This window comes from Notolepis coatsorum (assembly GCF_963971535.1).
Source record: "Notolepis coatsorum genome assembly, chromosome: 20".
In the NCBI taxonomy this organism is placed as follows: domain Eukaryota; kingdom Metazoa; phylum Chordata; class Actinopteri; order Aulopiformes; family Paralepididae; genus Notolepis; species Notolepis coatsorum.
Window position 1 is genome coordinate 74,737,601 of NC_140184.1, and position 13,609 is coordinate 74,751,209.

A 13,609-nucleotide genomic window follows, 5' to 3' on the forward strand; every position below is an offset into this window, starting at 1 on the left:
CCTGGGACTTGGATGGGAGAGCAGGAAAGATCCAATGTCTTCAGTCAAAAATCCGCCAATCAATGCAAAGGTAAACATACGTCTTTAGAGACGTTTTATATAAGAATAAACACCAGTGAACTTGTGTATAAAATTCAACTCACGCTACAGGCAGTCTCTGCCTGCGTGCAACTGCTGGTCTCTGGTGGTAATTCAGGAATGGCTTCAAGTTCCTCTGGCGAAGAATCTCTGAAATATTGAATACGACAATAAAAATGTTATGCCAGTGAGAGAGGGAGATGGAGATAGAGGGAGAGACAGACATAGCACTGCTGTGTCATCAAATGACAAAGGCTTTGGCAATGTAGGTGTTGTGTGAAGTGGAGGGGGTCGAGGTGAGAGAGACAGAAAGACAGAGATGAAAACACAGATAAAGGTGTGAAGTTTGAAGTGGGGTGAGAGAGACAGACAATATTGAATTGAAAGATAATATTTACTGAGCTGAATCAATGGCAGTGTGGTAATAGGGGCTGGAGTTATACATTGGTATTCCTAGAGAAAGAGCAACATAATTAACAAAATAAGGAAAAAATAAGCATCATCAAAGTAGTTATCAATGAGCACCATATAACCTACAGTAGCAAGTGTACCTAGCTCCATATACCTAGCGCATGTCTGGTGGTAAAAACAAAACATGATTTGAGAATGTGTTAGTTAACTCACCTTGATAGCGGCGATGATTGCCAGCGAATTCTAAAAAGAAGACGATCAAAATATTCAAAAAACCTTGTATGCAATTTATCAAGACTGTGTATATTATATATATATATATATATATGTTTAGAGTAGCAGGAGCTAGAAGTTCAAATATGTCAGTCTTTCAAAGCCCCATATTTTATATATAACAAAAGGCAGAATGAACATCACTGCCGCCCTGCTGGATTAAATTCTGAATTGCAGGTAGGCCTGAATAAGTATTTACTGTGCAAAATAACCAACACCAGATAAATAATATCTGTTTTTTATGAAGCACAGATCATGTTAATTAAGTATTCTGAGTCTGAGCAGACAGAAAACCATCTTACCCTCAGCAAGGGATTACTTTGTGCTGAAGACCCACAATGCAACACAACAACTGCAAGCTAAAATGCCTCACATACAAAACGAAATAAAATATAGAGCCATGGCTGTGTCCCAAGTTTAACACAATTGAACTATAATAAAGTATTTGTTAACACTAGTTACAACAATGCTTATGTAACTATTAAAAACATACATTTTAATCACGAAACAAAATGGCAGACTAACGTTAGCTAGCATGCTAGCTAGCTAACGTTAGTAGCTGTAATAATATGCATCACTATTTGCTCAAACAAGCTCCAAACTATTTGCCACGGCACAGAGATAACATTTAGTCAAACGATAACAGCCCGGTGATGGTATCTGAACGCAATCATACTATTCCCATAAGAACTCACTTACCAGTTAAGTATACCATCTAGCATGTTAGCTAATAATGCTAACAAGCTTCGTTCTAGCCTACTAGTTGCCACCACGGTAATAATTCACAAAGTAGCATGTAGTCAAACGATGACAGCAAGATTATGGTATGTGAATGGCATAATACATTATATTGTCAATGACTTACCAAAGAGCTTGGCTCAGACTATTTGTCAAGCCAGTCAGTGAAGACACCATCCATCGTGCTGTAAAGTGTCACAGCCAACTAAGTGACACTGGTTGGTATGACATCCTGTTCTGGGCATGTGTTGCTGTGGGTGTCTGGATGTGACGTGTGTTCTGGCTGGTGGTGCCCCGTCGGAAAGGAAACACGTTGTGTGTGGACACATGTTGAGTGCCACAGAACAACAGTGACCCTTTTTTGAAATTGACATTCCTGTTTGTTCTTTTATAACCAGTATATTCTTTATACACTTTAAAACTAAAACTCTGGTTGGAAGACAGTGATTGTGTGAATCTAACCTATTTTTAATATGCTTCAGTATTCAATTATATGCTTCTGTGTAGAGAAGAATGATTTGCTTGGTCTGTACAGATGCATCTGTCTCCCTCCCTCCATAAGCCTGCAGTAGGGAGTTAACCATAAGAATGCGACCTTGCCAGGCAGGGCCTCTTCCCGGAGCTCTCCGGCCGGCAGACGCATGGTTGACCGGTTAACCCTTTGTGGGGTCTGAATGAGATGAAAAGTGGAGGGACTTTCTCATACTTGAAGGAACTATGTAACTGGAAGTAACGCAAGTAAGGGAAAAGGGAGGGACACTTGCTGTGCACGTAAAGTGGAACGATTGGATAAGTATATACTGCGTATTGTGCGTTGACTGGCTAGTAAAATTGCATCACTGTATCTGAACCAATGACAAAGAGATGTTGAATTCCTTTATAAAGGCTAACTCACTTCCTCTCAGGCAGACTTTTTGGAGAGATAGGAAGATGTTGCTTGCAGACACCAGGCACAAGCCGTGCCAGATGAGATGTTATTGTTTTATACTTCTTTTAACTAAATTGGAAATTTTCCAATGAAGTCTCTTTTGTAACTTGCCTTTTCTAATTAAAAATACTTCTTTATAAATATATCTTTTTGTATCCATTCTTCTGACCAGACGGACGGGTAAGCATTGAAATGTTGTTTGCATTGTAACTTCACCCTTTGCGTTCTGATTTATGATGTAAAGACTTTAGAAACCAGCCGACAACCACGCGGTCCCGTAATGTTCCGGATTAATGATGTAGAAACTTTAGAAGTGTGGCTTTATCCATACGGAGGCCTAAGGAAAAAAAATTATATGTATACTAAAGGTGGGTTCTGTATAAATGTGATTATCAAGTAAAGCCATACAGTGGTAATACGTGTAACCGAATAAGTTAAATAGATATCCTATGAATAGGAAAAGTCCTTCTCAGTGCAAAATAGAATAAATATACTCCGCAACTCCAATCAATCAACCGCATGACTGGAGGGGACGGAGGAGTGCCTGTGTGGGCCTGGGTTGGCTGGGTTTAACCCCTGCAGTTTATAGACGCATTGAGTCCTAGACATCACAGACGTCGCAGGACGCTGCTTGAAGTTGAGATGCGGACCAATGAGTTATGGGGTTATCAATCTGACCTAGGCTTAAAACGGCACTTATCACACGCCAAAGTTACGTTTGAATACCTCAAGTCCCGTGAGATCTTCTAGGTCTCGCGAGTTGCTTAGGACTATACCCTCTCGAAGGGGAGGGGAGGGGGAGGAGGGGAGGGGGAATCTATACTAAATTGATTCAACGACAGTTTTTCAAATGTTGAAATGGTATCTGTAATTAAATATTGAATCAACATAGCTTTTTCAACCTCAACCAAAAATAACCAATCTGACTGTACATTGCAGGTGGTTGGGTGGGTGGGGGGGTTGGGTAGGAGGGGTGGGTGGGGGACACTGTACAACTGTACATAAATATTACAGTGACAGTCCAGTTGAGTTAATGGATGGAGGGGGGGGGGGCGTTGACTTGCAACGGATGGACTATAGTGCAGCAATGCAAGTTCAATTCACAGTTATTACTACAGACTGGTGGCACTCACCTCTGTGGTCATGAAATGTTTCGAGAGGCTGGTCAAGGACCACATTTGTGCCTCCCTCCCCAGTGATATGGACCCTATGCAATTTGCATACAGGACAAACAGGTCCACTGACGACACGGTCTCCCAGGTACTGCACAGCACCCTCTCTCACCTTGACCGTCAGAAGGGGGGCTATGTGAGACTGTTGTTCATACAGCTCAGCGTTCAACACCATAGTCCCCACCAGACTGGTGGACAAGCTGATCGAGCTGGGTCTGAGCTCCGCCCTGAGCGCCTGGGTACTGGACTTTCTGAGTGAAAGACCCCAGGCGGTCAGGGTGGGGGGTCAGACCTCCAACACCATCACCCTGAGCATCGGGTCCCCCCAGGGCTGTGTTCTGAGCCCCCTGCTGTACTCACTCTACACACACGATTGTGTGGCCAAGTTCAGCTCCAACTCCATAGTGAAGTTCGCAGATGACACGGTGGTGGTGGGGCTGATCTCGGACAACGACGAGAAGGCCTACCGGGAGGAGGTTGAGGTACTGGAACGCTGGTGCCAGGACAACAGCCTGCTCCTGAACATTGGTAAAACCAAGGAGCTGATCATGGATTATAGGAGAGGACAGCAGGAGACACACACACCACTGATGATTAACGGGGCTACCGTGGACAGGGTGAGCAGCTTTAAGTACCTGGGGGTCCACATCTCAGAGGATCTGACATGGTCAACACACATAGACACAGTAGTAAAGAAGGCGAAACAGCGCCTCTACCACCTGAGACAGTTAAGGAAGTTCAGAGTATCGGGGAAGATACTCCAGTCCTTCTACTCAGGAGCTGTAGAGAGCATCTTGACTGGAAACATCACTGCCTGGTATGGAAACAGCACGGCACAGGACAAGAAGGCCCTACAGAGAGTGGTGCGCTCAGCCGAGCGTACCACGGGTATTGCACTACCTCCCCTGCAGGTTCTATACAACAAGAGGTGCAAATCCAGAGCCTGCAGAATAATGAAAGACCCCCACCACCCCAATAACAGCCTGTTTCAGCTGCTGAGGTCAGGCAGACGCCTGCGAACCCCAGCTACTAGGACAGAGAGGCTTAGGCTCAGCTTCTTCCCCCATGCAGGACATCAGAATCTTGAACAATGAACATTGAGTACCACAGAACACTGAACTATCCACACATAAGCACACATGAGCACACACACGACACGCACGATGTGCACGCTCACACACTAGCAGCCACTTTGACACTTTAACATGAGCGGGCACACACTCATGCCGCACACACCCACACTTATTGCCAAAAGGAAAGGCCACTTTAGTATTAGCAACAGTAACAGTGTATTGCACTACCAAAGCTACCTAGCATGTCCTATATACTCTGTAAATAACTATGTACAAATGCCGAGATGTTGCCGAGATGTCACACCATGTTGCCTGTTACCTGTTTATTGCACAATGTTTTTTGTATTGGATTCTATTATATGTTGTACCACTGTATTGCACATCGTTGCGGGCAAGACCACCCGCATTTCATTGTATACTCGTATGCCGTGACAAATAAAACTCTTGACTTGACTTGACTTGACTTATTGTTGTAATGGAGAAGTGCGGGAGTTTATGTCACGGGGGTTGGGGACGGGGTGTGCGAGGGTGTGTGTGTGTGTGTGTGTGTGTGTGTGTGTGTGTGTGTGTGTGTGTGTGTGTGTGTGTGTGTGTGTGTGTGTTCTGTATGTGAATGAGTTCCAAGGCCTCGGCAGAACGGCATGCTCAAATCAGCCATTTCCCCCTCTGATAAGCATCTTCCCAGATCTCCTATAAGAAGGGAGAGAGGAAAGAAAGAGACGTTCTGGCAGTGGCGTCTCTGCTACAGGCTCCCTTCTTCATTCCAAGGCCTCTCGTCCTTCACCATCCGTGACCCGTGGGTTTGAGAAACGTCTCATGTAAATTGACAAAGTGAGTCATTGTACCACCAAATTCAGGCTGGGTTGACACGAGGACAGAAAGTCTGACGTTTCAACCCGACGTGCATCACTGTGTGACAAGACTCGAGGTGTTTTTCGTGAGGCTTACTGGAACACTCCGAAAATATGTTTATTTGCCATCTTCCCCAGAGTCAAACTAGAAGATGGATATCAATTTCATCTCTGTGCGTCAGAGTTAATTTTTTTACAGAGCGCTAGCTGCTCCCTACTTCCAGTCCTTGTGCTAAACTATAGGCTAGTTGCTTGCTTCCAGCCCTTGTGCTAAGCTATATAGCTAGCTGCTCCCTACTGCTTCCAGCCCTTGTGCTAAGCTATAGGCTAGCTGGTCCCTATACTGCTTCCAGCCCTTGTGCTAAGCTATAGCTAGCTGCTCCCTACTGCTTCCAGCCCTTGTGCTAAGCTATAGGCTAGCTGGTCCCTATACTGCTTCCAGCCCTTGTGCTAAGCTATAGCTAGCTGCTCCCTACTGCTTCCAGCCCTTGTGCTAAGCTATAGGCTAGCTGGTCCCTATACTGCTTCCAGCCCTTGTGCTAAGCTATAGCTAGCTGCTCCCTACTGCTTCCAGCCCTTGTGCTAAGCTATATAGCTAGCTGCTCCCTACTGCTTCCAGCCCTTGTGCTAAGCTATAGGCTAGCTGGTCCCTATACTGATTCCAGCCCTTGTGCTAAGCTATATCTAGCTGCTCCCTACTGCTTCCAGCCCTTGTGCTAAGCTATATAGCTAGCTGCTCCCTACTGCTTCCAGCCCTTGTGCTAAGCTATAGCTAGCTGCTCCCTACTGCTTCCAGCCCTTGTGCTAAGCTATAGCTAGCTGGTCCCTATACTGCTTCCAGCCCTTGTGCTAAGCTATATAGCTAGCTGCTCCCTACTGCTTCCAGCCCTTGTGCTAAGCTATAGGCTAGCTGGTCCCTATACTGCTTCCAGCCCTTGTGCTAAGCTATAGGCTAGCTGGTCCCTATACTGATTCCAGCCCTTGTGCTAAGCTATAGCTAGCTGCTCCCTACTGCTTCCAGCCCTTGTGCTAAGCTATATAGCTAGCTGCTCCCTACTGCTTCCAGCCCTTGTGCTAAGCTATAGCTAGCTGCTCCCTACTGCTTCCAGCCCTTGTGCTAAGCTATAGCTAGCTGGTCCCTATACTGCTTCCAGCCCTTGTGCTAAGCTATATAGCTAGCTGCTCCCTACTGCTTCCAGCCCTTGTGCTAAGCTATAGGCTAGCTGGTCCCTATACTGCTTCCAGCCCTTGTGCTAAGCTATAGCTAGCTGCTCCCTACTGCTTCCAGCCATTGTGCTAAGCTATATAGCTAGCTGCTCCCTACTGCTTCCAGCCCTTGTGCTAAGCTATATAGCTAGCTGCTCCCTACTGCTTCCAGCCCTTGTGCTAAGCTATATAGCTAGCTGCTCCCTACTGCTTCCAGCCCTTGTGCTAAGCTATAGGCTAGCTGATCCCTACTGCTTCCAGCCCTTGTGCTAAGCTATAGCTAGCTGCTCCCTACTGCTTCCAGCCCTTGTGCTAAGCTATAGCTAGCTGCTCCCTACTGCTTCCAGCCCTTGTGCTAAGCTATATAGCTAGCTGCTCCCTACTGCTTCCAGCCCTTGTGCTAAGCTATAGGCTAGCTGGTCCCTATACTGCTTCCAGCCCTTGTGCTAAGCTATATCTAGCTGCTCCCTACTGCTTCCAGCCCTTATGCTAAGCTATATAGCTAGCTGCTCCCTACTGCTTCCAGCCCTTGTGCTAAGCTATATAGCTAGCTGCTCCCTACTGCTTCCAGCCCTTGTGCTAAGCTATATAGCTAGCTGCTCCCTACTGCTTCCAGCCCTTGTGCTAAGCTATATAGCTAGCTGCTCCCTGACACATGCCTCCTCTATTTGAACGACCACATCAAACAAGAGGTGGACGCGGGCAAATACTGCGGCATGGTCATGCTGGACCTACAAAAGGCCTTCGATACTGTCAATCACTCCATTCTGATTGACAAGCTAAAAGAAATTGATTTTGATAGCTTATCAGTGAGCTGGATGCAATCCTACCTGGAGGGGAGAGAACAGATGGTAGAGGTAAACGGTACTCTATCCCCCCCCCTCACAGTGAGCTGTGGTGTTCCACAAGGAAGCATACTAGGACCGCTACTCTTCCTAATTTATGCAAATGACATGTCGTCAGCCTGTGACTGCAACTTGTTCCTGTTTGCGGACGACTCAGCCATGCTGGTCTCTGACAAGAACAAGTTGCAGGTTGAAAAAACCCTCAGCTCGGAACTATATAGGCAAAATCTGCATATGGCTCGCTGATAACAAACTATCATTACACATGGGCAAAACAGAGTCCATTCTCTTCGGTTCAAATAACAAACTCAGCAAGACCGACGGCTTCTCAGTTGCAGTGCATGGGTGACAATATTGTCACAAGGAAAGATGAAATTACCTACCTGGGTTCCATCCTAGAGGCAAATCTTTCCTGTGACAAAATGGCATCCAATGTAATAAAAAAAGTCAACCAACGAACTAGATTCTTGTACCGGATCTCCTCTCAAGAAACAAGAATACCCTGAAGACTCTGGCAGGAGCCCTCATTCAATATACTACGACTATGCGTGCACCTCATAGTACCAAAGCACCTCATAGGCGCTTAAATCTAAATTACAAACATCACAAAACAAACTGGTCAGACTACTACTTGACCTTACCCCCAGAACCCACCTCACCCCTGCCCACTTTGACAACCTAGGATGGCTTAGAGTAGACGACAGAGTACAGCAACTTGCAATGGGCCTGCATGGTCTACAAGATACACTATACGACTAAGGTACCCATGTACATGTCAAAATACTTCCCAAAGGTCAGTGAATACCACAACCACTACACCAGAGGAAGCTCAACAAATCATGTTAAACCCAGATTCGGCTCAAACAATGAACTAAACACGTTTCGCAATTATGCCACATCAATGTGGAACGCCCTACCCAAAGCTGTAAAGGAATGTGAATCACTACCCACTTTCAAAAACACCCTCAAAGAACACCTATACGGGATACTGCAATTCGAAACATGGCCCCTACAAATTTACATTTACATTTACATTTAGTCATTTAGCTGACGCTTTTATCCAAAGCGACTTACATGTTCTGTACGACAAGCCATCAGGAAGGGCACAAGCTGAGCAACAATGTTCATCAAAGTGTTGAGTGCTGGTTAGTTTATTAGGACAAGTGCATGACAGTACGGTTAGTTAGGGTTAGATTTTTTTTTTTATTCAGATAATGGTTGAAGAAGTGCGTCTTTAGTCGACGGCGAAAGATTGGACGTGTTTCGGCTGTCCTAACTGGGGTGGGTATAGTTCATTCCACCATTGTGGGGCAAGGACTGAGAATAGGCGACTTCTCTTTGATGACCCTCCCGGAGCTTGGATAGGAGTAGGTCTGAGGCAGCCAGAAGATGCAGAGCGTAGGGGTCTTGAGGGTGTGTAGTTAGAAACCATTGACCGGAGGTAGGCGGGAGCGGTTCCCTTTGCCGCACGGTATGCTAGGTCGAGGGCCTTGAAGCGGATTCGTGCAGCAATGGGGAGCCAGTGCAGGTCCCTAAGAAGTGGGGTGACATGGGCCGACTTCGGTAGGTTTGAGATCAGGCGGGCCGCTGCGTTCTGAATGAGTTGAAACATTTCCTAACCCAGTTGTCCCCCCCCCCCCCCTGCCCAACCCCCCCCCCCCCCCCACCTCCAATGTACAGCCCCCCCCCCACCCCACCCAACCCCACCCCACCTACCCAACCTCCTCCAATGTATACAGTTTCGACGTCAAATGTATATACACTCTTTTTCTGGACACTTTTTGTATCACAAACAGTACTGTATTTGCAAATCTGGTATGTCATAAATGTATAGATGTAGCAGTACTGTCTATCTGTAAGTCGTGTATATGATGAATTGAAAATGGGGGAATCTTTCTCTGGTCTGCATCCCCTTAACAATTGTATGTATTGAGCTGTACTGTACTGTACCCATTCTGCAATCTGTTAATAAACTTTTAAATCAATCAATCAATCAATTAATCAATCAATCAATCAATCAATCAATCAATCAATCAATCAATCAATCAATCAATCAATCAATCAATCAATCAATCACATTATAATTACATTGTCATTTAGCTACCGGCAAAAGACACAGATACCTATATGCAAGCTGGCCTCGTTCTGCGCATGCATGCAGTAGGCTCTATATAAATCCTCATCACACAAAAAAAATACCGTTTTCCGCCCTGAAAAGCAGGAACAGCAGCAAGACCCAGTAAGACATTTATATTAAGTCATTGTTTTCAAATAGTCATTATATAATAGATATCTGCGACTGTCGTCTTGTCTTAAAATGTACATTTCCACGTATTTTACCGTAACAATATGCTAGCGTACATGTTTGTTCGTGCAAAGCAGCTAAAGCAATGAATGTGTTCATGCACACATGTAAGAATTAAGAATGGGAAATTCAGAAATAAAAAGTATACACTTGGTAGAATCAATATGAACAAAACGCTGCATTATATTCGAAAATCATTTAAGGTGTATTCGTGCACACGTGTCCCGCATGTCTTTGGAAAGACCAGATTACTTATTTGCCATGAAAGAGTTCTCTGCAGCAGTATATGACAGCAGTCATAGAGTGTATATTTTCAGCAATACGTTTGTTTAGGTTAAGGTTAAACTTATAACCAAGTGTTAGGAGATTTTATCTTTTTTTAAATGTGATAATATTTCCACAGAGGTTGTTACAGCAGGATCTCACTGCCACCTATAGTATAGCCACATGTATGTACCACGTGGATGGTTTGCAGGTTATTGTTACGAGACCGCTGCCATCTTATGAGTGAAAACAAACGAATTTCTACCATCAAATGGCATTTCACTATTTCGAAAGCCTTTCTAGGCAAGATATGCGTCAAATAAGCTTGCCCTGATTGACTTGTCCAAATTGGTTCAGTTATCTGCAATATTGGCTGAGATATATTAAACAGATTTGTTTGCGGTTTTTTGATAATCATGTCCTTAATTTGCATATAAATGATACATGGGACACTCTGACAACTTGTTAACATAAGCCTATAATTTTTTTCAAATCTAGAAACACTGGTTAGAAGTATATTTCCGGGGGGTGCATGATACCCCCCTCTATCCTAAAGATGATTCAAGCCCAACCTCCAGGTTAAACCCTACTGATCAATTATGGGTAGTTTACATCATTGGTATATAATTTCATTATTTATTTTTTTCCATTTGACACCGGAAATGCCACTCTGAAAGAGTTAAAAAGGTCCACGCACAAATAACATGCACGTGCGAATCAAAAAAGCTTATCAAACGCCGACGTCACTACAGCCAGGTGCATATTAATGAGCCGAATCTAAAAGCTAGCACGGCCGTGACGTCACTTCAGGAAATGCCTTGCCCGTCCGGGTCATAGTACTAGTTCAATGGTGGCCCACTAGGTGCATCACAGTTAGCCTATATAGCTCCGCCGTCCCTGCTGCCTACAGTCAGGACCACTACACTGACGTTAGCCTATGGTTCTCTCCTCTTTGTGTGCCCCCGTCCTCGCGGGTGTCCTGCGGAGGAGCTTGTGGACGCGACAACAGCGGCGGCCGTTGTTAGCTCATAGCTATCGTGAACCACTAGCCTTTACGGGCTCGAGCACCCTACAGCATAGACATCTATATTCTATTATAGATATCTATGCCCTACAGGCTGCCACCATTGTCGCCGTTGTCGCGTCCATGGCCCCCCGGCAGGGTACCCGTGGGGACGGGGTGTACAGAGAGGAGAGAACCATTTTGGGTCGGCCGTTCATGCCGGCCAGCGAGCCGGATGTCGGGATATTTTGTTAGCACAATAGCTACCAAGCTAAGCTATGTTAGCTACTAACGTTATAAACACAATATGTGTACAACGACACAATGATTTACATTATTACAAATATTGTAACGTGGTTGTGGCTTTAGAGATGGGTGGTGGCTTTAGAGATGGGTGGCTATAATCACGGAGCAATAGTGTTAGGTGAAACAGATACATTTTCATTCGGCTAGTAGTAGCAAGCATATATCAGTGCCTGCCACTAGCTGTGTGTGACTCTCAGCGCCCCCTGGTGAGCCCCCTGGTGCCCTGCACCTGTTGTGACGATCATTTCGATTACACACGCACGTTATGAACCATTGATTAAAATATGCACGTGCGTGGTGATTGTGTTGGGCAGACAAAATGTTTGATAAAAACGCTAAAACTGGGTCAATTTCAATACTTTTTTTTCCCATTCTTCATGAAAGTCACTGTTGGCCTAGTCCACATTGTTTATTGAACAAAAATACAACAAAAGGTTTTGTAGATACAGTACTGAATTCTGCCATCCGGACACATGCAATTTGAAATATGATTATAGAATATAAAATATCAGGCCTAAAATGGTTATGCGGTTAAAATGCGATTAATTAGATTAATTTTTTTAATTGCCTGACGGCACTAGAAATAACCTTTTTTGAAGTTTATTTGTGCTTCACTTATACTTATTTTGTCTCAACAGTTTGGATTGCAGTTCCGCTTCATCAGTTGTAACATTTAGCCTATCTGCAGATTTAGGACAGGTTAGTATACACAAGTTTGCTAAACACCAATACCTTACTTGTTGTCATATCCATACACATGCAAACACACAGAACTTCCTGGAATTGTTAGATGTTAGATCTGAAAAATGCCTGGTCATACATGTAAATGTAAGTCCTGTGGCCTGTCATTCAAATCGCTTAAACGTTATGTTGACCATCAGTTACTTCATAGACATGAAGCAAACAAGCAATTCCCTTGTGGTGTGGCTGACTGCAAACATCAGTTTCTGAAGTATACTGCTTTGAAAACACATATGTACCGTGACCACAGGACCATCTCTGCTTCACAAAGAAATTATATAGGATGTTCATTCAAATGCGAGGCCGCAAGTTGTCAGGAGCAATATACGAATCTCAGGGATGTCATTGCACATCTGAAATTGCATATATTGAAAAAAGAGACAGTAAAATGTCCATTTGCAAATTGTGACAAAACCTATAAAGTAAAATCATCATTCACTAGCCATATCGCACGGTTGCATATGAATCAAACAGAGTTGTTTGTAACCCCTGGCCCTACACAATCGCAGTCTACTCAGGATTCCGCTGAGGTGCAAAGGGATTTAGATGAAAGTCATGTAGCAAGTTCATCTGACGACATGCCAGATGACACTGAAATGAGAGCCCTGTATCAAAAAAATCTATGCCTTTTTTACATGCGTCTGCAGGCTAAATGCCTCATTCCATCATCAACAATACAGATTATTGTTGAAGAAATTGACAGTTTGAATGATACGTGTCATCGGTACACTAAGAAGGAATTCAAAAAGTTAATGGGAGCTAAAACAAACTTGTCTGAGACTGATATTGACAGTGTTTTGAGTATTTTGGGAGAAGCAGATTTGCATTCGCTGTGCAGCTCTCACCTTTCCACTGGGCACAGAAGAAAGATGTTCTTCCAAAAGAACTTTTCATATGTGCACCCACAGGCTATTTATCTTGGCACAGACGAGAATAGAAGGGAGTGCTATGCACAATATATCCCACTTCAGGATACTTTACGATCCATGTTAAAAGACCCAGTTGTGTGGCAACAGTGTGTGAAGCCACAAAATAATGCTGCTTCTACTAATGTGTTCACTGATATTTGCGATGGATCTGTTTTCAAGTCCAATGACTTATTCATGGAGCCAGGTATAAGCTTAAAGCTTATCTTGTACCAGGATGCATTTGAGGTAGTGAACCCTCTTGGATCATCAAAGAAGAAGCACAAAATTGTAGGAGTTTACTTTACACTTGCCAACTTCGAGGCAATCTATCGTTCTAGTGTTGACAACTTGCAGCTTTTGCTTCTGTGTCCTGAGAGGTACTTTAAGTACTTTGCACATGAAAAGTTGTTTGCACGGATGCTGTCAGATTTTAGAGAACTTGAGAGGCATGGACTGGTCACTTCATCTGGCCAGGTGGTGCGGGCAACAGTTGTATGTATTCTGGGG